Source organism: Equus quagga, chromosome 6, assembly GCF_021613505.1.
Source record: "Equus quagga isolate Etosha38 chromosome 6, UCLA_HA_Equagga_1.0, whole genome shotgun sequence".
NCBI classification, from domain to species: Eukaryota; Metazoa; Chordata; class Mammalia; order Perissodactyla; family Equidae; genus Equus; species Equus quagga.
Window position 1 is genome coordinate 85,420,406 of NC_060272.1, and position 22,150 is coordinate 85,442,555.

A 22,150-nucleotide genomic window follows, 5' to 3' on the forward strand; every position below is an offset into this window, starting at 1 on the left:
TTACAGGCAGTAGACTTTTCACAACGGCAGGAGGTACTGGGGAAGTGAAAGCTGGAACGGACAATTGGGGATCAGAGGAGTCAGCGTCCAGTCAATCCCAGAAGCCAAGCACTTCCAGGTCCCGAGGTGGCATCACCAAGAAGCAGCTGGGGGAGAAGCTGTCGTCTCTGGGGCTCCGCAGTCTGGCATCTGGTGATGGGCCAGAGGTAAGGAAGAAGAGCAAGGTATGGAGCACAGGAGGCAGAAGAGCTGGAACCCTCCAGGACCTTTAGGAACGTCCGTCACTATGTCTGACTGTGATGACCTTCCGCAAGTTATGGGTAGTGCTTCACTTCCTCGTGCAAATTCCCGTTTTGGACAACGTGAACACAGAACCACGTGGGGAGGAGCTTCTAGGAAACAAGCTTCCATCTTAACCAAGTTGACATCAGACATCATAGATACCACGAAGCGTCACACGTATTTGATTCTGATCAAGGTCTTTAATTAAATGAAGTTGAGCATAAGAAATCTCATATATAATCAGTTTACCCCGTTCTTTATAAATTTAAACCTCTGGCACAGCCTCTTGTGTGCCTACATCTTGTCTTTTCACAAGTTGTCACAATTGGTAAAAGCTAGTTATTGGAGAGTGGTTGTCTGTACTGTGGAAACATCAGTATTTCCCCTCCACTGTGTGTAGATGAGGAAAATGTAAACTGAGGTACTCACTTTTTTACCCCTCTTAACGCCGTAGAGTCAAAGTCTCATGGACTCCAAAGCTATTACTGGTCTGTTCATACGCCATCTACCAATCAGTGTCAGATCACAGAGTTTCACTGTAAGACGTACAGTGCCAGTAGCCAGAAGAATGTCTAACTACCGCTTTATTTTTATCCTAGTGTTTAGCAGAGTGGTTACCCAACTGTCTGATAAAATGATACAAATGTGTTGGTCTTTCAATATCACTCGTTTGTTCCATATTTATTAACCTTCTACAAGGTGCCAGGCAAGTGTGTATTTAGGATTAAAGAATCCATGATAAGGGAAAACTTCCAGCAATGATACCAGAACACAAAAAAAGAGGAAACCCCAAAGATTCAACTTGGTTGCATGTAAAAGTTATTCCCACCACAGTCTCTTGAGAAATCGCCCATCTTTAAGCCTACCATCACCCTATGATGTGATCAGGAGCGTCAGTAATGTGTACTGGATTAATTCTGACCGTGTTTTGTTTAGTTCCCCACTAACACTGACTTTATGCTTTATCTACTCTTGTTTGAAGAAGCACTGGTGTGTGCTTAGAATTTGAAAAATTTTAGGGGATTCTGAGTGTTTCCACAAGGAGGGACTGGCTTTTGGTCATCACTCTATGAAGAATCTTATTATTTCTTAATCACATAATGAGTTCTTGGAACGTTCTCTTTAAAAGGATAGATGCAGGATTACAACAAAATAATGTTATTAAAATTTGATAAGCTGAAAAGAGGCATTTGTGGTTCTTTCAGTACTTAGGGCTCCTTCAAGATAGTACTTGCAATTCTCCTCAAGTGCATTATTTATGACTATAAGGAAGACTAAAGAACTCTGAGTTATGAAGAGAAATGTTGACTAGTACAACCCAAGCAGCGTGATTGCTTATGGCTTTTCCTAAGCTTGACCTTCTTTCTAGCCCATAATGTAGTGGAAAGAGAATGGGCTCTGGAGTCCACAAGATTTGAGTTCAAAACCTCCTACTCCATCATTTTCTAGTCAAATGACTGATGGCAGGTTATTTATTCACTCTGAGGCTCAGATTCTTTATGTATAAAATGGGAATGATAATTTCCAGTTTGAGCCAAATGATATTGCTGCTACTGAACCATTTCTGACTTATAAAAATAACAATTTTATGTGGTTCAGCCTAGGATGTTCATTAGAGGTTGGTAGGGAATTAAATATTCCTGAGCACGAAGCGCTTGGCCCCCCACCTGCAACACCGTCAGCGGTCAATAGACACTAATTGTACTAACTCTGCCTTTTAACTGGTTGGCCTTGGGGAGCATTTATTTGGGTATCCGTATCTGTTTTCTTCAGGTTGTACCTTCTCTGAGCTTCTGGTTCCCCTGAGTTTTTCTCTTACATCTTTCTAGTCTATTAAAGTCTCTTGATGCAGAAACTTCATCAACATCTTGAACTAACCTTGCTAAACCCATGATTGGTTTCATTCCAAAACCCACATCACAAGTTATAGAATCAGGAAAATCAGAATATCAAACTGCTGAGAATAACTACACGGTCTCGACTTCAGAATCTGCAAAGTGTAGAAGCTGTCAGAGCAACAGTAAAATCTAAATACAGTACACCCACCACATGCTCCAAGTGTGAACTGAAGCGTTCGATTGAGTAGAATGCAGACTGTGTTCCTTGGAGGTCAGCAAAGTGAAATTCTCTGTGCGAGATCGGAGCCGCTCCCAGTCCCCGCCCCCCCCACCCCATCCTCACTAGCATTCTGTCCACATGCTGTTACTAGGAGGGCGCCATCATAGGGTTTACTCCTTGGGGTGTCCTAGAGAAACCTTTGGCAGGAACTCCGGCCTGGGAGAGGAGACCTGGGCCCTCTCATCTCGTCATCTGCTCCTCAGCCAGCTGCCGGAGGGGGGCTTCCAATTCCTTATCTGTAAACTACCCATAGTTAGAGGATCTCTTAGCCCCTTCCAAGGCTAGCTTCTTTGGCTCCATAATTTGATGTGCACTGAATTGATTGAATTATGGAGCTCAAACCACTCCTGATTGAATTATGTGACTTTTGATTGGTTATACGTATGTATAACGTGACATGAGCAAGTATTTGGGACCCCCTCCCCACACCTGGGTTTTACAGTTCCTGATGGTTAGTGTCTGTTTTGCTGGGACAATGCAGCAGTTCTCACAGTCATTCTGGAAGGCAGGAAGTAGGCTCAAATGTGCTTCGTGAAATCCTAAGTGGTTGGGAACGGCCAGGCGCTGCCAGCCTTTATCCATTCAGTGAAAAGTCTGTGCGCCTGTTATTTGCCAGCCACTGCTCCTGGGACATGTGAAAAGGAACAAAACTCCCTGCTCTCTGCATTTGGAGGGTAGAGAGGAAGGTAGACAGTTACCAAGAAATAAACCTAATTCACAAGAGAAAAATATGCTAGAAGACTGGGTCCTTCCTATGCTGACAACAGAGACCCGCACATTTCCAACCACTTCGTGTAGCATTCCAAAGACAGGTCCTGGGCCTCGCGACGCTTCCCTGCAACCCTGCAGGCCATCTCAATCCCTTGGTGCATTAAGCAGCCACCAACTCCTGGCAGCAGCCATGGTGAGTGGGCTCTAGCAGTCACCATTAGGCAGAAAGCACTCACTTGTGCAAACTATACACCCACTGGAAATGACATGATCCATAAGATAGGTACACATTTGGCTACGTCTAGGCAATGAGCACACACACACACAGAGGATAAAGACTAGGACAGCATTTCTTAATTTTTTGAAAAGAATTTCCTTAATTTTGTGTTAAAAAGTAGCCTAGGAAATTCCAAGAAATGTAGAAGACTTTAGAAATGCTAAGTTCTCTTACCCTCACCCTAGCCAGTGGCTCTCGAGGGTCTTCCGCACAAGCAGCGTCAGCACCTCCCGGGCATCTGTTGGGCTGCAGACTCTCTGGCCCAGCCCAGACTTACTGAATTGGAAACTGTGGAGCGGGGCCCAGCAATCCACGGTTTAATAAGCACGCTAGGTGACTCTGATGCAAGATAACGTTTGAGAATCACTGCTGGACCATACTTACAAAAAAATTAATTATTAACATAATATTTTATAGTTTCTCATTTGAGCTGTGCTATGACAGTGCAGAATCAGCATAGCAGACATCATGCCCATGAAGAAAAAAACAAAACAAAACAAATGAGGATACTTAAGCCCAGAGAGGTTAAGTGAGTATCCCAGGATTACACAGCTGGTATGCATTGAAGAAGTAGTGTTCCGGTGTTCTGTTTCCTTGTTCCTCCCAAGCTCTTTCTATTTCAGTCTTTCTCGGCTCTCCCTTCCTTTATTCACAATCTATATATACTGGAACTGAGATCTGCTTCAAATCCTCAAATCATGGGGACAGAACATACAGATTATAGTTGATACGTCAAAATATTGGCGACAAAAATCTCCAGTGTCCAAACTGTAATTTTCTTCAAATGAAGGGCTTAGAGTTGCAGTTCAATGTTTCTCTCCTTAACAAGAAGAAAGGACCTTGCAAAGTTGGAAAAGATTCACTCCAAGTGGCCTCTCCGGCTGGTTAGTGGTCTGACTGCTGTTTCCAGGATCCTTCACAAAGGCCCGGAGCCCAGCGCCTGCTGTTGTACTAGAAAGATTCACGGGCTGGTGGTGAAGTGGCCATGTGTGGACGGTGTGGTTTCATGATCCACACTGCCATCTTCTGGGGATCTCACCCACAGCTAGCCATTCCACTTTTAGTGCCAAGGTTCCAAATCAAAGGTGAGTCCACTTCTCATCTCCACTGCACCTATTCCAAAGAGCTGAAATGATACTGATGACAATGATGATGACGATGATAAAATCCAGAGGATTCTGGGCTTACAGCTGTTCTCACTGTTTTAAAACCACATCCCATAAAGAGTGCAGCTGATCAAACAAAAGAGAATAAATTCAAAAGAGTGTTGCTGCTATTTTTTAAACAGTAGAAGTGGATGGAATGGCCATGGGGAGGAAGTGAGGAAAACTTGAAAATACACTATCCACAGTGATTGGCTCTGGAATGTGGCATCATGAGCACTTTGTAAATTCTCTTGTTTTCCAAAAGTTCTACAGTGAACAGCTTGTAGGGTGTATCATAGGCTGCATTCATTTCCTGTGGGGGCCGTAACAAAGGACCACACTATGGTTGGTTTAAAACAACAGAAATTATCTGCCTCATAGTTCTGGAGGCCGGAAGTCCAAAGGCAGGTTGTCAATAGGGCCATGCTCTCTCTGAAGGCTCTGCGGAGAATTGGGTCCTGTCTTTGCCTCGGCTTCGGATCTTGTTGGCAATCCTCGTCACTCCACGCTTTGCCTCTTCTGCCGTCGCACGGCATTCTCCCTGTGCGTCTGTGTCTCTTCCTCACTTATGGACCCCAGGCGCATTGGAGCAGGGGCTCACCCTACTCCACTACGACTTCATCTTAACTCATTACATTTGCGATGATCCTATTTCCAAAGAAGGTCACGTTCTGAGGCTCTGGGAAGCACATGGCTTTTGGAGGGACGCTATCCAACCTAGCATCAGGGTGTTGCGTTCAGATCTCAGCTCAGCTACTAATTAGCTGCTTAATCTCGAGCAAGCCGTTGGCTCTTTCTGAGCATCCGTTTTCTCATCTATAAAATGAGGACAGGAATACCAACCCACAGGCCTTTTGCAAGGATAAATGTAAAGGCTTAGCATGAGCCTGGTGCAGAGTAAGTCCTCAGCAGGAGACCGCTATTATTTTTGTTTTCACTATCAGAAAAAAATAAAGCTTAACACATTTGAAGAGAGGGGAAAAAAAGTTTCGCACAGTCTCTGGATCAAAACACACCATTTAAGTCAAGAGACCTTTGGGAGCACAGCTCAAATTTAGTCGTATTTAGTATCTAGTGAAAAATCCAACGTAGCTCCAGAGACGGGTTGTAGGTGACATGGTTTCTGACGCAGGAGATTATGTGTGGGTCCATGTGCGTCCCACGCAGGAGGCTCAGAAAAGACGCTGTTTTACATCTGAGAGCTCCTTTGCCACCTTTCCCACTCTCCCCAGTTCTGTGCAAGCCCGACTTTCCGGCACGAGGCTCATTTTAATCTGACTCCAGGTACGTTCTGGACCCTTGGGGTTAACAGAAGGGAGCTGTGAGATCTGCTTGACACAAACTAGCCGCCTCATCAACCTGACTCAACTTCTCTCCCTTAGGATCGGGGATTGGGGCTTTAGGGGTGTGTTACCTGGGAAGGCCATGATGCCGACTCATTAGAAATCAGTACCAGTTTTGGATGCATTATTTTTCCAATAAGTTAGAAGCTCAAGAGGCCAGGACATTCTGAGGGGAGAAAGAAGGTTAAGAAAATTCCAGAGGCTGACTGGCTGCAGGGTACATTTTTACTTGAGGAAGGGTAGTGACTGAGAGCCTCTGAGCAGTCACTGATTTTCCACCTGACACAAAAGCCCCTGAGGCATCGACTGGGATATTTACATGTGCAAAATGTTCCATGTGCTCCTCTAAATATGTTCATGTGGCTCTGTGTATACATGTGTTTACAGAATGTGTAAATAAATTAAGAGCAGAATATGAAACACATGTGCCTGTGTTTATAAAACATGCATCCACTTATGCTAATGGAATTACTTCCATCTGAGAACAAACGGTCATTATCTACGGAAGTGCTATGAGTTAGGGAGATTACTGGAATTTTTCACCTCACGCTTGGAGAAACTGAGTCACTGAAGTAATTTTTTTGTCATCAAACGCAGGAAATGTGGCTTATGTCAACCTTGAAAACTGTATTGCTCAAGGAGCATCTAAGTTGGAAAGAAAGCCACCCTTAGGAATCCTATTTTCCTAACAGACAAACCTTTAAATTCAAATTCATTCCCATTATCTGTTGCAATTGACATCCCACGTATTCATGCGCTTGATTTTAGCAAACTTCTCCAAGCCTCTCAATAGTTTTGTGTGCATAAAAATCTCTGGGGATCTTGTTTAAAATGCATGTTTCTGAACCCCCGTCTGAAAGGTCTGAGAAAGCCTCAGCGAGTACCAGGAATCCGCAGTCTTAGCAAGTGCCCCGAGCGAGCAGGGAGCTGGGGACCACGCTTGAGAAACCCTGCTCAACGTCCGAGTGGTGGAATGAGGAGCAATTGTCTTTCTTTTTAATGAGGGGTGGAATGGCGTAGGGACATTTAGAGGACGACCCACATGCACAAGGGAACGAGAGTCTGTCTGCTCTACGCAACCCCTGACAGCCAGCTCCGCTGGGGCAGTTAAAGCGGATAGTTAAAGCAGTCGAGTTCCGGCCAGCTCTCACATAGGTCTGCGCAGGCTGATGCGCCTCTTCAGACGAAGCAATGCGTGCAGCCACGGTTTCTTGCTGATCCAATGCCCACCCTTGGTGAAACAGGGTAAGATTTTTAAACTATGCGTTGTGACCTCCTGTATCAGTTTAATGAGTCTTGTGCAACGTTTTAAAAAACTTTTGTTTTGAGGGGCAGCCCGGTGGCGCAGCAGTTAAGTACGCACATTCCGCTTCTCTGTGGCCGGGTTCGTGGGTTCGGATCCCGGGTGCCGACGTGGCACCGCTTGGCAAAAGCCATGCTGTGGTAGGCGTCGCACGTATAAAGTAGAGGAAGATGGGCATGGATGTTAGCACAGAGCCAGTCTGCCTCAGCAAAAAGAAGTTTGGCAGTAGTTAGCTCAGGGCTAATCTTCCTCCAAAAAAAAAAACAAAAGTTTTTTGAAATCTAAATGCACAAGAAGTTGCAGAAATTGTTCAGAGAGGCCCCAGGTACCATCGCCCAGCTTCCCCCAATGGCAGCATCTTACATAGCTATAGGACATGATCAAAACCAGGAAACTGACATTGGCACGTTGAACTACCTCAGGCTGTTGACGTCAGTGGGATTCCATCAGATTTTACATGCACGCTTTTATGTGTGTGTGTATAATTCCATCACATGTGTAGATTGTATAACCACCACCACCTTAATCAAGACAGAACTGCTCCTTCACCACCAAAGCTGATGTGACCCCTTCTTGCTCACCTTCTCTTCTCCCCGCGCATCCTGTTCATAACCCCTGGAAACCAATCATCTGTTCTCCATTTGAGCAACATTTTGAAAAATGAATAAGAATAGGGCAGAATGGAAAATAAAGGAAGAGAATACATCTTAGCACATTTCAAAGTCGGGGGGAGTGTTGATTTTGGCAACTTTTGTTTTGTTATATATGTATATATATGTATGAGGATATGTTGGGTTGTGTTAGAAAATATATTTCCTACGGAGAGTTGCAGGCAAAAAAAACTAAACAGAAACTGAGAAACGCAGTGCTATTAGACAGCCTGAGCATCAGCAGACCCTTCCTGCCTCCCTGGGGCTCACAGTCACTGACTTGAGACCTTTTCTGTTGGCTGATAGCTGTTGTTGTCCTCCAGCCCTGTAATTAATGACTCTGCTTCACATTTGGATGGAAATTCACCATCTGGACCCCAAGTGTTTGGATCCAGACCTGTTTCCTGCTCAGACCGGCAGACAAGAGGATAAAGGGAACAGAAACAGGTAAAGGGACAAGGAAGGGCTCAAGGACTAAACAGGTTCCAGGCTCCCCACTGCCCCTGGCCCAGCCTTCCCTGAGGCCCAGCCGCTAACAGAAGCCGGGAGGTAAGCCCCCCACTCTACCGACCCCTCGAAGACTGTTCAAAGGGCAGCAAAGGGCGTTCCTGGAACATCTTCTTCATTTATGGGTCATTTAATGGTGTGTGGTGCACACTCAGGCAATTTCAGGAAAACTTAGAAGATCCACCACAATTTTAAATCAAAAACATGTTAACATTTTAAAGAATATGTTTCATATTAGCGACAGGGATAAGGTTTTTGTAATATTTCACCGAAAATAGATAGCTGGCTAGAAAGTAAATGGATTGATGCATGGATGAAGTTCTCCATTTGTTTTTTCTTATTCCTCATTCCTAAGGGACTAGAACACCCAACCTCAAAGGCACAGGTCATTGCAAACGGCAAGTGCTGGGTGACTTTGTCAAATACATTCAGAAACTATGGGGAGATTTCTCCTGAGGGCCCTCTGAGCACCCCGCGGTTGTAAGGTTGATGGGCTTGTCCTGCTCAAAAGCTGAAAAGTGAAGTGCTCCAGCTTGGAAAATGGTGGTGAGTGAATGGGTGCCTAATCCATTCTTAGGCTGCGTATATCCCTGTAAGGAATTTCTTTACTTTTCTTTTCTTTACTTTTCTTTAATTTTCTTTACTTTTCTTTCTTTACGTTCTATTGCAACATTTGGGCTTGAGCTTTTAAATATGCCCAACAATACAACCGTCGATCTATTTCACCAATGAGCGAAGGAAATCACCCAGAGTCGGGAAGAGTCCAGCTCTCAGGGACTGAGCTGTTTGCAATACGGCCTGGTCGTCTTATGAAGTCTGGATAGCCTATTCTCAGTGCTAAGAATGTTTATAGTTTAGGCCTGAAGTGATTGATTCAGGTCTTTTAAGGTACTGAAAATTTTGCTGCCAGATGTCACCTGAAAAAAGTTCCTGAAATCACAGAAACGATCTTTACTGAAATAATTGTTCTTCGCTTCAAAACCTCATGTGAGCATTCTTTACTTTGACAGCTGTCATAATTCATTTTGGAAAAGCAGTGTTTTGTATTTGCTGCTCATTTCTTGCTATAATGAAAATTGCCATTCAAGTGTATGTACTGAAAAAACATACATGCATTTGGATTATGGGTGCAATTTTTCTCCATTTTCTTAAATACTGGCTCGAGAGCAGGAGCACGCTATTGACCCTTGGCTATTCTCTAGGGATAATCCTGAGTGTGGACTGACATTCAAGTGTAGCCTCTTTTCTTTACCTGGCAACACCTCCTCATGTGGACGCAGAGCTCACACCCCATCAGCATCGATTCCACAGCAAATCTTCCAGGTCACATCACATCTCCCAGTTTATTTCATAAAGGACACACATGTCATTTTCCCATAGCATGGGTTCTTCTTGGTAATCGGCATTGACAGTCATTAATTCTTCTCCCTCGTACAAGTACTACGGCAGGGACAGGGGTATACCGTCCCCACATGGTTTCCTCACTGCATTTCCCAGTGTGTCATTTCCAGGCCAAAGTATTTAAGAGCCTGTGTGCCTCCTCCATCTCTTCCCACACACAATGATCTTGGAAGATCCGTGTTCTCCATGGCCAAGTTACAATACGGAAGGGGGTCACCCAGCTGCATCAGATTTTATAACGGCACGCTTTCAGGATTTATTTGTTGCTCCATGCAGTTCAGACTAACTTGACTTGTACATAGGCCAAAGGTTGATTCCTACTTTGGACATGGGCATTTTTATCCAGCTATAGAGTAAAATATTTGCTCATACACATATGATAGTAATGGCTTTTCCACATTTTATGCCTTTGAATTTTATGTGATGTTCACAGAGATGTTTTATACAGGAATTTTGTGAATAAATTTCTCTGCTTTTTCTCCTGGCATGACATTTTTAAACTTGGGACTGGTTTTATAAGATTCTTGGCAGCAAAGTAAACTACTTGTTTTTACCCAAAGGAATGGGAGTTCGAATGATCTCTCTATGGTTTTGGTCTCTTCTTTGGTCTTAGTGACAAAATTGTATACTGCAAAGGATTATCTTGCATTGTCCTAGAAAAGCTCAGTGTTTTGTGTGACAATAAAGCAGAAGTTTGACAAAGTTTCATAGAAGACAATACACGTTCAACCTGACTTTTCTTTTTTTGTTTCTTACGTGAAATAATCACTTTGATCCACACAGGCTCATGTTCTCTATTCACAAGAGATTGCTGCTTACTGCCTATGTTTGGGTGTTTTTTGAGTTATAGTTTATGTTACTATGCTCATTACTCTCTTCATGCCTCACTGAACTGTTTTTAAAACAGTAATCCAATTTCATAATTGGGAATATAAAATAATTGTCTTAACCAGGTCCTCACGAAAGCAGAGCCTGAGGCAAGGATTAAAATGCTGCTATTTTATTGGGAGACGCAAGCCTAGGGCAGTGAGGGTGAGGAAAAAGTGGGCAGTGAGGCAAGAAAAGGTGTGAATCAATGTGACCTACTACGCTACTGCACTGGCCATGGCGTCACAGTGTGCCACGAAGAGAAACAACGGCACGTGCAGCAGGCGTGCCCGTTCCCTAAGGGAGACTTCTCTGCAAGGGTTGTAACTCCTTGGAAGAGGTGGAATTGATCTGCCCAACTCTTTCCTGTCTCCTGGATCCCAGTGGTACACTCCCTAGATGGCCAAATGCCTGTCTCTTCTGGGTTGTGCCATTTAGCCCCTTGGCGGCTTCTAGGTCTCATTTCCGTCCTCTGTCAAATGAGGACAATTATATGACCTCCTTAAGGGATATTTTGAGGATTAAATAGGATAATGAATTTAAAACCTTCGCAACTGCAGATATTCAAATAAATGATTGTTAAAGGAAAAAACAGAAATCCCTAGGTGCTCAGCTGTTGACCAGAGAGTTCCTCTTCATCTGTGAAATGATGAAGAGCATGATCAGCCAGCCACAAAAGAACAGTGGAGACAGGTGGGTGTGGTGACAGACCTGGAAGCTGGTCCAACAGTGATGTACAGCTATTTTGACCATATTCTTGAGAGTGGAGAGAAAGGACAGGATCCAAAAATGTTTCTGCAGGAATAATAAGAAGCAAAAATTAAATAACTGGATGGAAAACACCTCCTCTGCAATGGCCAAACACGATAGCTTATAATGGCTTCCTCAGGAAAGCGTCTATTTCAACATTGTCCCAGGAATTCAGAAAATGCTAGAAATAATTTATTCCACCTTGTTTCTGCTTTTTTTTTTTTTTGCAACTATCATGTAGAACAAGAGCAAAAGTTCACTGTCTGCTGTCTCGCTGGGGCAGAGTTGTTCCTTTAAATCTGGGAGGTAAGAAATTTAAAGTTCCCATAGCTGGCTCTCAACATGTCCCCACATGGAATTCACTTTTTTTTTTTTGTACAGCATAGTTACAGGTTTCACTACAGAGTGGCAACCCCTCTGCCTTTCAGCCAAGAAACTCATGCTTAAGAAAAAATATTCCAAGTCCTGCTGAAAACAGATCCGGTGCTAACACAGCCAAATTAAACTCCAACACCAAGACATTTACAAATCGGTATTCTCATATGGCTTGTTACTTCTTTCCGTGGCTTACAACCGAATACCTTAATTCTCTGTTGAGTCAGTTAAGGACACAACTTCTCATTCAGCAAATATTCCTTGAGATTTGGGGTGGGGCTATGGATATTAATATGCAAACACTGCATGAGCTTCCTACACTCAAGGAGCTTACAATTTAGTTGAAAATATATGACAATTAACCAATACAGTAGTGAAAAGGGTGTTATAAGGCAATATGAGATTCTGGACAAATGAGTGATAAAGACAGCTAAATGGAGATGTACACTTGAGGCAAATTTTGAAAGGATGGAAAGGGCTTGGCTGGAGAGAGGGGGCTGCAGGGAGCAGATGCTCCATGCTAGGGGAATTTGGAAGTACAGGTCTAGAGGGGAATGTGCGTGCCGCAGTCAAGGAGCAGAGTGGGAAATTACAACAGCAAGTATTTATTGAGCACCTACCGTCCATTTGGTTGTGCTAAGCCGTTCAAAATTATTCTCATTTAATCCTCTCAATGACCCCACAAAATAGACGTTCTTCCCATCTCATTTTGCAGAGGTGGAAACTGCACTTGGAAAGACTGAGTGATGGCCCTACGTCAAAGGATTAGTTACTGGCAGGCAGGGGTTTGAACTCAGGATGAGGATTCAGGTCAGACTGTGAGGAGCTGTCCATGCTAGGTCTGTGTGGGGCAATGGATGAGGCAGAAAGAATACAGCGAAGAATGAGCCTCGGTCCTCAGACTCACAGTGTAGTTGGGGAGAAAGACAAGAGTGGCAATTACCAGAACAGTGGCACGCAGGGTGGCCTGGAGCTGGGAATGCAGGCCAGCCATGGGGTTAGAAATGCAGATTCTCAGGCTGCACCCAAGACCCATGGAATCAGAAACACTGGGGCTGAAGCCTGGCAATCTGTGTTTTAACAGGCCCTCCAGGTGGTGCTGGTGATGCTGAAGTCTGAGAACCATCTGGTGATGGCTTTGGGGATGGGAAGGACCAACTGGTGAAATGTTGCAAAGGGAGAATTAACAGAAGACCCTTATTAGTGGCAAACTTCTATGAGCTCAGTCCTCAGGCTCACAGTTTGCACCGTGGTGACTAACTGGCTGTGTAGGAATAGAGGAATGGGAGGAGTTGATGTTTTCTCAGAGGTTTCAGGTCAAGGGTAATGAGAATAATAGTGGTCAGATTTGGATCCTTTAGCCCCGGGTTCCAGTCCTGGATCTGCCACATCCTTCACCCCTTTGAGTCTCAGTTTCCTCATGTATAAAATGGAAATAGCAATAAGAGCAACCTCACAAATGAAATGAGATCATGTGAGAATACTTGCTAAACTATCAAAAGTTATGAAAACAGAGGCTGTTATTAGTGACAGACATAGCGAGGTAAAGAGGGGCTATGTCCATGACTTGGTTCATTGGGTATGAAGCGTATATACGTATAGATAAAGTGATGGTAGAATAGCTAACTGTGGATGCTCTTGTGGACAGTTCAAGACCCCAAGGGCAGGGATGGAAATATAGAGTTAGGGATCATCAGCAGAGAGATGAGCAAGCACAGGGTTGCTTTCATCAGAGAGTTAAAAATAGAGAGTCTATATAAAATACCACCTTCCATAAAGTTCAGAACTGTGGGACGACAAGGCACAGTCTTCCCCAGAGGTGTTTCTGGCACAGTGTAGGGAGCCCCACAGATGGGTTTGGGTGGGGAGAGAGTGGTCAACATATGAACTCTGAGCATGAGCAGTGCTGCTAAGACCATTGAGAGGGGGGCCGGCTCCGTGGCCGAGTGGGTAAGTTCATCCTCTCCGCTGCGGCGGCCCAGGGTTTGGATCCTGGGCATGGACATGGCACTGCTCGTCAGGCCACGTTGAGGTGGTGTCCCACATGCCACAACTAGAAGGACCTGCAACTAAAAATATACAACTATGTATGGCGGGGTATGGGAAGATAAAGCAGAAAAGAAAAGAAAAAAAAGATTGGCAACAGTTGTTAGCCCAGGTGCCAATCTTTAAAAATAAATAAATAAATAAATAAAAGACCATTGAGAGGGCAAGTGTAAAGGCTGAAATAGGGATGCACCAGAATAGTTGTAACCAGTATAGTATTCAGGCTACAAACTCAGGTCTGCAAGAAATACAGCATATTTAATTAATTTATTTTCTGCTTTTATGATTTATTTACTATCAGTGCTTAATTTGAGAGATGTTTTTCGAAGAATAATTGAAATATGATTTGCATACAATAAAATTCAGCTTTCGAAAGTCTACAACTCAGAGGTTTGTAGTGTTTTCACAAAGTCGTACAACCATTGCCACGATCTAATTCCTGAACGTTTTCATCACCCCGGAGAGAAATCCCATACCCGTTAGCAGTCACTCCATCCTTCTACCCTCAGCACCTGGCAACTGTTAATCTACTTTTTATCTCCATGGATTTGCCTCTTCTGGACATTTCATTTAAATAGAATCATACAATATGTGGCCTTTTGTGACTGGCTTCTTTCACTTAACATAATGTTTTCAAGCTTTCTCCATATTGTTGCAAGAGTCAGTACCTCATTTCTTTTTATTGCTGCATAGTATTTCATTGTATAGACATGTCACATTTGTTTATCCATTTATTAATTCATGGATATTTGGATTGTGTGCACTCTTTGGCTACTTAGAATAATGCTGCAATGGACATTTGTGTACAAGTTTTTGAGTGGGCATGTGTTTTCACTTCTTTTGGGTATATACCTAGGAGTGGAATTACTGGGTCATATGGTAACTGTTTAACTTTTTGAGTAATTGTCATACTGTTTTCCAAAGTGGCCACACCATTTTACATACCTACCCACAGTGTATGAGGGTTCCAGTTTCTCCAAATCCTTGCCAACACTTATTATCATCAGTCTTTTTTTTATTAAAATTATTCTAATACATGTGAAGTGGTGTCTCATTGTAGTTTTGATTGGTCCTTTCCCTGGTAACTAATGACACTGAGTATCTTTTCTTATGCTATTGGCCATTTGTGTATCTTCTTTGGTGAAATGTCTTTCAAATCCTTTGCCTATTTTTGATTGGGGCCATTTTCCTTTTTACTGTTGAGTTGCAAGAGTTTTTTCTATACTGTTGATATAAGTCCCTTACTAGATACATGATTTGCAAATATTTTCTCCCATTTTGTGCATTGTCTTTTCTCTTTTTAAATAGCATTGTTTCTAGCAAAAATGTTTGTAAATTTTGATGAAGTCAATTTATCTTTTTTAAAAAAAATTGCTTGTGTTTTGGTGTAACAGCTAAGAAACCAATCCCTAATTTAAAATCATGAAGATTTACACCTATGTTTTCTAAGAGTTTCCTAGTTTTAGCTCTTTGGTCCATTTTGAATGAGTCTTCATATGTGGTGTGAGGTAGGGATCTAGCTTCATTCTTTTGCTTGTGGATATCTAGTGTCCCAGCATCATTTGTTGAAAAGACTATTCTTTCCTCATTGAATTGAACTGTCACTTGTCAAAAATCAGTTGGCCATAAATGTAATGGTTCATATCTAGACTCTCAATTCTATTCTATTGATCTACATTCTATCATTCTGCCAGTACCACACTGTCTTGATTACTGTAGAACTTCATAGTAAGTTCTTCTACTTTGGCCTTTTTCAGGCTTGTTTTGACTATTCTGGGTCTTTTGCATTCCTATATAAATTTTAGGATCAGCTTTTCAATTCTTGCGGAAAGGGCAGTTGACATTTTGATAGGAGTTGTTTTGAATCTGTAGAACAATTTGAGGAGAATTACCATCTTAACAATATTAAGTCTTCCAGAGTTTAGAGGTGGTTGCTCTGACCAATTGGAACTCCCTGCCCCCTCCCACAGCCCAGGGGGACGTAGTAGGCTGCAGTGAGGAGGTAGAGGGGGTGGGAGCCACATTGGGAGTCCCTAGAGGACGAGGACCTTGAAGGCGGGACATTGGGGAGACCCACGGGTGGGGCCAGGCATTAAGCAGTCCCACTTCTTCTGTGCCAGGCACTGAACTGGGCTCTTGATGGGCATCATCTCTTAATCCTCAGAACATCCTGGGGAGCTCTGCAGGGTCCCATATTCTGGGCCGTGAGTGAGTTAAAGGACTGCCCCTTGCAGTTCCATGACTTCAAGTCTGTGGACCACCTGAAGGTCTGTTCCCACTACACACAGTGCTGGCCCGCTCTGAGGATGATGGCATCGGCATTGAAAAGCTGCATGCTCTACAGCTGGAGCTTGAGACCTTGCTTTCCTCTGCCAGCTGGCACCTGCATGTGCTTGAGGCTGAAACCCAGATCCTCAGTGATTGGCAGGATAAGAAAGGTGACCAACGATTCCTGAAGCTGGGTTAAGACCATGAGCTTGGAGCTCCCCCTAAACATGGGAAGCCCAAGAAGCAGAAACTGGAAGGGAAGGCAGGACATGGGCCGGGCCCTGGCACTGGATGGCCCAAATCCAAAAATCTTCAGTCCAAGATCCAGGAATATGAATTCACTGATGACCCAGTTGATGTGCCATGGATGCCCAAGAATGATGCCCCTAACGGGTTCTGGGCTTTGGTGGAGCCCTGTTGTGCAGATATCACCAGGGAGGAGGTGCGCACGCTAGAGGAGCTACTGAAACCCCAGAAGATGAGGCTGAACATTACAAGCACTGCTCTCAACGCTGGGCACAGGAGGACCTGCTGGAGGAGCAGAAGGACGGGCTGGGCTGACAAGAAGAAAGGCTTCATGGGGCCACTGACAGAACTGGACACTAAAGATGTAGATACCCTGCTAAAGAAGTCTGAAGCCCAGCAGCCGGAAGATGGGTACCCCTTTGGTGCCCTGACGCAGAGCCTCCTGCAGGCCCTGGTGGAGGAAAATATTATTTCCCCCATGGAGGACTCTCCTATTCCTGACATGTCCGGGAAAGAACTGTGGGCTGATGGCGTGAGCCCCTCCCCCGCAGTCAGACCAAGCCCTTCAGTGTGCCACACACCAAGTGCGTGGAGAGCCAGCCGCATCAAGGAGGAGCTGATTGCCCAGGGCCTGCTGGAGTCTGAGGAACGCCCTGCAGAAGGCTCAGAGGATGAGGTCCTCACGGAGCTGTGCAGATAGCAGGCCAAGCTGAAGGCACTCAGTGCCCACAACCACACCAAGAAGCACGACCTGCTGAGGCTGGCAAAGGAGGAGGTGAGCTGGCAGGATCTGAGGCAGCGGGTACGCACGGCACACAACGAGGTCATGGTCACCTTCCGCAAGATCATTGCTGCCCAGCAGAACAAGCGGACCCCCACCAAGAAAGAGAAGGACCAGGCCTGGAAGACTCTAAAGGAGTGTGAGAGCATCCTAAAGCTGCTGGACGGGTAGCCCTCATCCCTGCCTCAGGCTCCTTCCCCCTGGCCTAGGGGAGGGAGGGAAGGGAGGCCCACTTCCTTCTTTGGGCTTTCAGAAGCCTCGGCCTGTGGCTGCCAGTCAAATGGCAACAGCCTCTAGTGGCTGTGCTCCTTCCCTTAGGTCTTTTCCCTGGCCCTGTACAGCCAGGACACAGCAGGCCTTGCTGGGCTGGTGTGGGGCCCAGCCTCTGCTTGGTCCTCAAGATGATGGAGGCCTTCATTTCTGGGCCCTCCTCCTCCCCCTCTCCCCTACCCCTACCCCCTGCCTCCTTCAAGGACTTCTCCCTTGTTGTTTTGTAAAGTGCAATCTTAAGAATAAGGTGACTGCTGTGGTTTTTTAAAAAGAAAAAAAAAAAGTCTTCTAATCCATGGACATTGGATGTCTTTCTATTTATTTAGATCTTTAGTTTCTTCCAACAATATTTTATAGTTTTCAGTATACAAGTCTTGCACTTCTTTTGTTAAATTTATTCTTAAATATCTTATTTTGGGGATGTTGTAAATTGAATTATTTTTTTAATTTAGTTTTTGGATTGTTCACTACTAGTATTTAGAAATACAATTGATTTTTGTATATTGATCTTGTATCCTGCAAACTTGTTGTACTTGTTTATTGGTTCTAGTAGATTTCTTTTGGTGTGTGTGGGTTCCTTAGGATTTTCTATATACAAAATCATGTCATCTGTGAATACAGGTGGTTTCACTTCTTTCTTACCAATCTGAATGCCTTTTATTTCTTTTTCGTGTCTAATTGTCCTGGATTTAGTTTTTTTAAACAACAATTTCCTCTTAAGTCCCTGTTCTGTCAAGCAGTGAATCATAATTACCAGCCAATTCAGATCTGCCCTGCATTTTCTGGACTTGTGCCTCATTTCTTCGAGGGCTTATACAGAATCAAGTCATTAATGGGGGAGGGCAGTGTCTGGTCCATGGTGCCATCATGATTCTTGTTTTCGTCTAATGTTCAGACGTTGATGCACGCAGAGCACTGCTATCTTCTTCCTGGGCCAAGCTGCTGGCCTCCTCAGATCTCTAGCTGTCTGTACTGTGTTGTCACAGTCCTTGGGTACAAAACATTCAGTAGCTCCCAGCTTTCGCTGGGCTGCAGGAAACTCTGTTCAGGCTGTCTCGGGTCTGTCTGCCTAAATACAACCTTGTTCTTCCTGATGGACACAGGAGAACACGCACCTGTAGCTTTCCCTGGGTATGGGGAGCGTGGGTTTCTTCTGTTTGGAATGCCCAACCAACATGGAACTTTGGTTATTTGACTCTGAACCTCAGGGTTTGGCCAGGGTTTGGGGGCCATCTATGGAGCTTGTCCTACAGGCATCTCATTCCAGCACCTCGCTCTGCATGTTCCTTTCTGACTCTCTGAATTTCTCATCGAGGGAATTTCCATGTGGTTGGAACAGTTTCCATCGACCCTTTACTTATTCTTCTAAATTGGTGGTTCTCAGTTGGGGCAATTTTACCTCCAGGGGATGTTTGGCAATGTCTGAAGACACTTTTGGTTATACAGCTAGGAGTGGAGTGGGTGCTACTGGCATGTAGGAGATAGAGGCCAGGGATGCTGCTAGACAGCTTACAATGCACTGGACGGCTCCTACAACAAGAATTACCTGCGCCAAAATGTCAGTGGGTGGAGGCAGAGAAATCCTGTAATAAATCTATTGTTTAAGCTTTAAATCCTTGAGGATCTAGGCTTTTGAAATAATAATTTTAAAAAAGCACTTTAATCTGATTTTCTGTTGTTACAATGCCATCCCTGGGGCATGGAGGCAGAACGTCTATTTGATCAGGGAATAATAGGGATCAGGAGGCAATAACAAAAAACATATCTGTTGAATACCACATAGCAATGAAAATGAATGAGCCATGGGCGCACACAAAACATAACAAAGTAATGTTGAAAAAAGCAGTGTAGGGGCTGGCCTGGTGATGCGGTGGTTAAGTGTGCATGTTCTGCTGTGGTGGCCTGGGGTTCACCGGTTCAGATCCTGGGTGCAGATATGGCACTGCTCGGCAAGCCATGCTGTGGTAGGCGTCCCCGGTATAAAGTGAAGGAAGATGGGCACAGATGTTAGCTCAAGGCCAGTCTTCCTCAGCAAAAAAAAAAAAAGAGGAGGATTGGCAGCAGTTGTTAGCTCAGGGCTAATCTTCCTCAAAAAGAAAAAAAAGAAAGAAAGAAAAGAAAAGCCATGTGATTCCATGTAAATAGAGTTCAAAAACAAGTAAAATTGCTTTATTGGGATATTCATAGCTGGATGGTAACACTATAAAGAAAAGCAAGAATATGATTGCTGTAAAAGTCATTGTGATAATTATCGCTGGGGGGCGAAGTTGGAAGGGTGTTGTGATGGAAAAAGGACACAAGGCGAGATTCTAAGGTACTGGAGGTGCTCTGTTTCTGATTTCTTTTAAACAGTACATTTTGTTTTATAAACTTCTACGTATGTTTCCCAACTAAAAAGTAAAAAAGAAAACCCAGCCACATTAGTCAACATTCAAAAATATCACCCTCCTGGAACAGAAAAAGTACATAAATGGAAGAATAGGTGAGTTTCAAATGAAATCTAGGGTTTAGTTAATAGCGCTGCATCAGCATCAGCCTCATAGCTTTGTGCACGTCCTACGGTAGGGTAATGCGTTAGCCACAGGGGAAACTCGGTGAGGGATATATGGGGTCCCTCTGAACTCTGCAACTTTCCCTAAATCCGAAATCAGTTCAAAATGAAAAGTTTATTTAAAAAAAATCTCATCCTAACATTTATAAATGCTTTCCTCTAATCTTTGATCTTTTTCGCAGTTTTTGCTTGATTTTCTTTTGATGATATGAGAATGAAAATAACAACAGCTAATACTTGCAAAGCACTGATTTTGTGCAAGGCCTAAGTGCCCAGTAAATGTTCCGTCACTTCATCCTAACAGAACTCCATGGGTTAGATGTTAGTACCAGCCCCGTTTCACCTATGGGGGAATAGAGGCACAGCGAGCTGTGTGCAATGACCAGCCCGGTTGGTAGGCGGCAAAGGGTGGACCTCCAGCACAGCAGCAGCCTGGCTCCAGCCTGAGCAGATATATGGTCCTTGCTGAGGACCTGGGAAGTACAGAGAAGTGAAGAAAAGGAAAACAAACAGTCCCTCAGATGCGGCCACCATTTTCACTGTGGCATGTGTCCTTCCTTCCTTTTTTCCTCCATATGTTTTAATTTGGTATTTAACAATTTGTAGCCTGATTTTCCTTGTACTCTAAACATCACATCATAAGCATTTTTCATGCCATTAAAAATCTAAACAGAGCCAGCCCTGATGGCTTAGCCATTAAAGTTTGGCACACTCCGCTTCAGGAGCTGGGGTTCAGTTCTCGGTTGTGGAACCACACCGCCTGTCTGTCAGTGGCCATGCTGTGGAGGTGGCTCACATGGAAGAACTAGAAGGACTTACAACCAGAATATACAACTGTGTACTGGGGCTTTGCAAAGGAAAAATGGAAGAAAAAGGAGGAAGATTGGCAACAGATGTTAGCTGAGGGCAAATCTTCTCTGGCCAAAAAAAAAAAAAAACCTAAACAAAGCATTAGAGTCTACACAATATCCTGTGTATAGGTGTGCCATGCTTGACATACCTGTATTGAGAACGCTGCGCGTTTAGATTGTTTCCAGTTTTTTTGTCATTATGTACAAAACTGCCATGAACATCTCCTTCTTAATTAGTGTCTACCATTTTAAATATTTGCTCAATTTCTTCTATTTTGTCACTTATGTTTTTCTCTGTGCTTGTCACCATAGCTTACTATGCCACGCAGTTCTATACATTGCAGGGTACCACTTTAGTATAAAACTTGGCAAGCTTTAACCCTCTCTGTCTCACCCCGTCTGCTGTCCCCGATCCCTCAGGAGGCAGCGGCAGGTTTTCCTGCTTTGGAAACAAGGGAAGCAATGGTGAGTGACATCTTTCTCTCCACCTGACGAAGGGCCGAGGTGACGCAGGACTGAGCGATGACGGCGATAATTAGGGGGCAGAGACAACAGTTCAAAGCATCTAGTAATAAACCAAGTGCTCTTGGCATGCACTATCTCACTTATCCCTCTAACTAGTGCTCTAGGTAGATATTTCTACCCCAATTTATAGATGAGGAAACTGAGCCCCAAACCCAGAGGAAAGAGTCAACAAGGAAAGAGAGATGGTACAGGAGGGACAAAACCCCACAAACCAGACCCCTAGGAATATGTGCCTCTGAGTGCTTATGTAAAGCTTGTCACTTAATATTTACTGGGGGAAAAAACCCAAATCCCTCAACCCTTTATCTTCAGGGTCGGAATCTTCAGTTCATGGCATTCTACTGCAGACATTTGCATTTAATTGTCTCCTTGCGGGGAGGCTGGGGTGGGAGTGGGGCACATGGAGATCTGAACCTTGCTACTCAAAGGGTGGTCCGCAGAGCAGTGGCAGCAGCCCTGAGCTGGTCAGACACGCGGCATCTCAGATCCCACCCCAGCCCCGCGGACGCAGTATCTGCATTTTAACCAGGTCCCCGGCATCTGTGTGCACACTGAAGTCTGAGAAGCGCTGCTCTGAGAATTTCTTAAGGAGCAGGATTTCCTCAGGCTGCATACAAGCCCAGTGCCGCGCCCGCAGCCATGGGCCGGGGTGTCCCGCTCAGTTATGTTCACAGAGGGGCTCCGGGAATATTGGCCAACAGCAGAGACTGTCTAGGGATTCTTTTGGAAATTCAGATGTGGGATCAGAGAACTTCAGCTCTGCCCACGTGTTTTCCTGCCCTCTTCCTACTTGTAACTGCAGCCAATTGTGATGTATTCTAACTCTCCAAGGTGCGGTGGGGTGAGGGCACAGTTGAGATCCAGCTGCCACTATAAGCTTCTG

The 22,150-nt window shown here is 44.4% G+C and overlaps 1 pseudogene; it reads left to right on the plus strand.

Moving 5' to 3' along the window:
• The first annotated feature begins 12,582 nt into the window (after positions 1-12,582).
• Positions 12,583-17,241, plus strand: LOC124240764 (transcriptional adapter 3-like; annotated as a pseudogene).
• Positions 17,242-22,150: the final 4,909 nt, after the last annotated feature.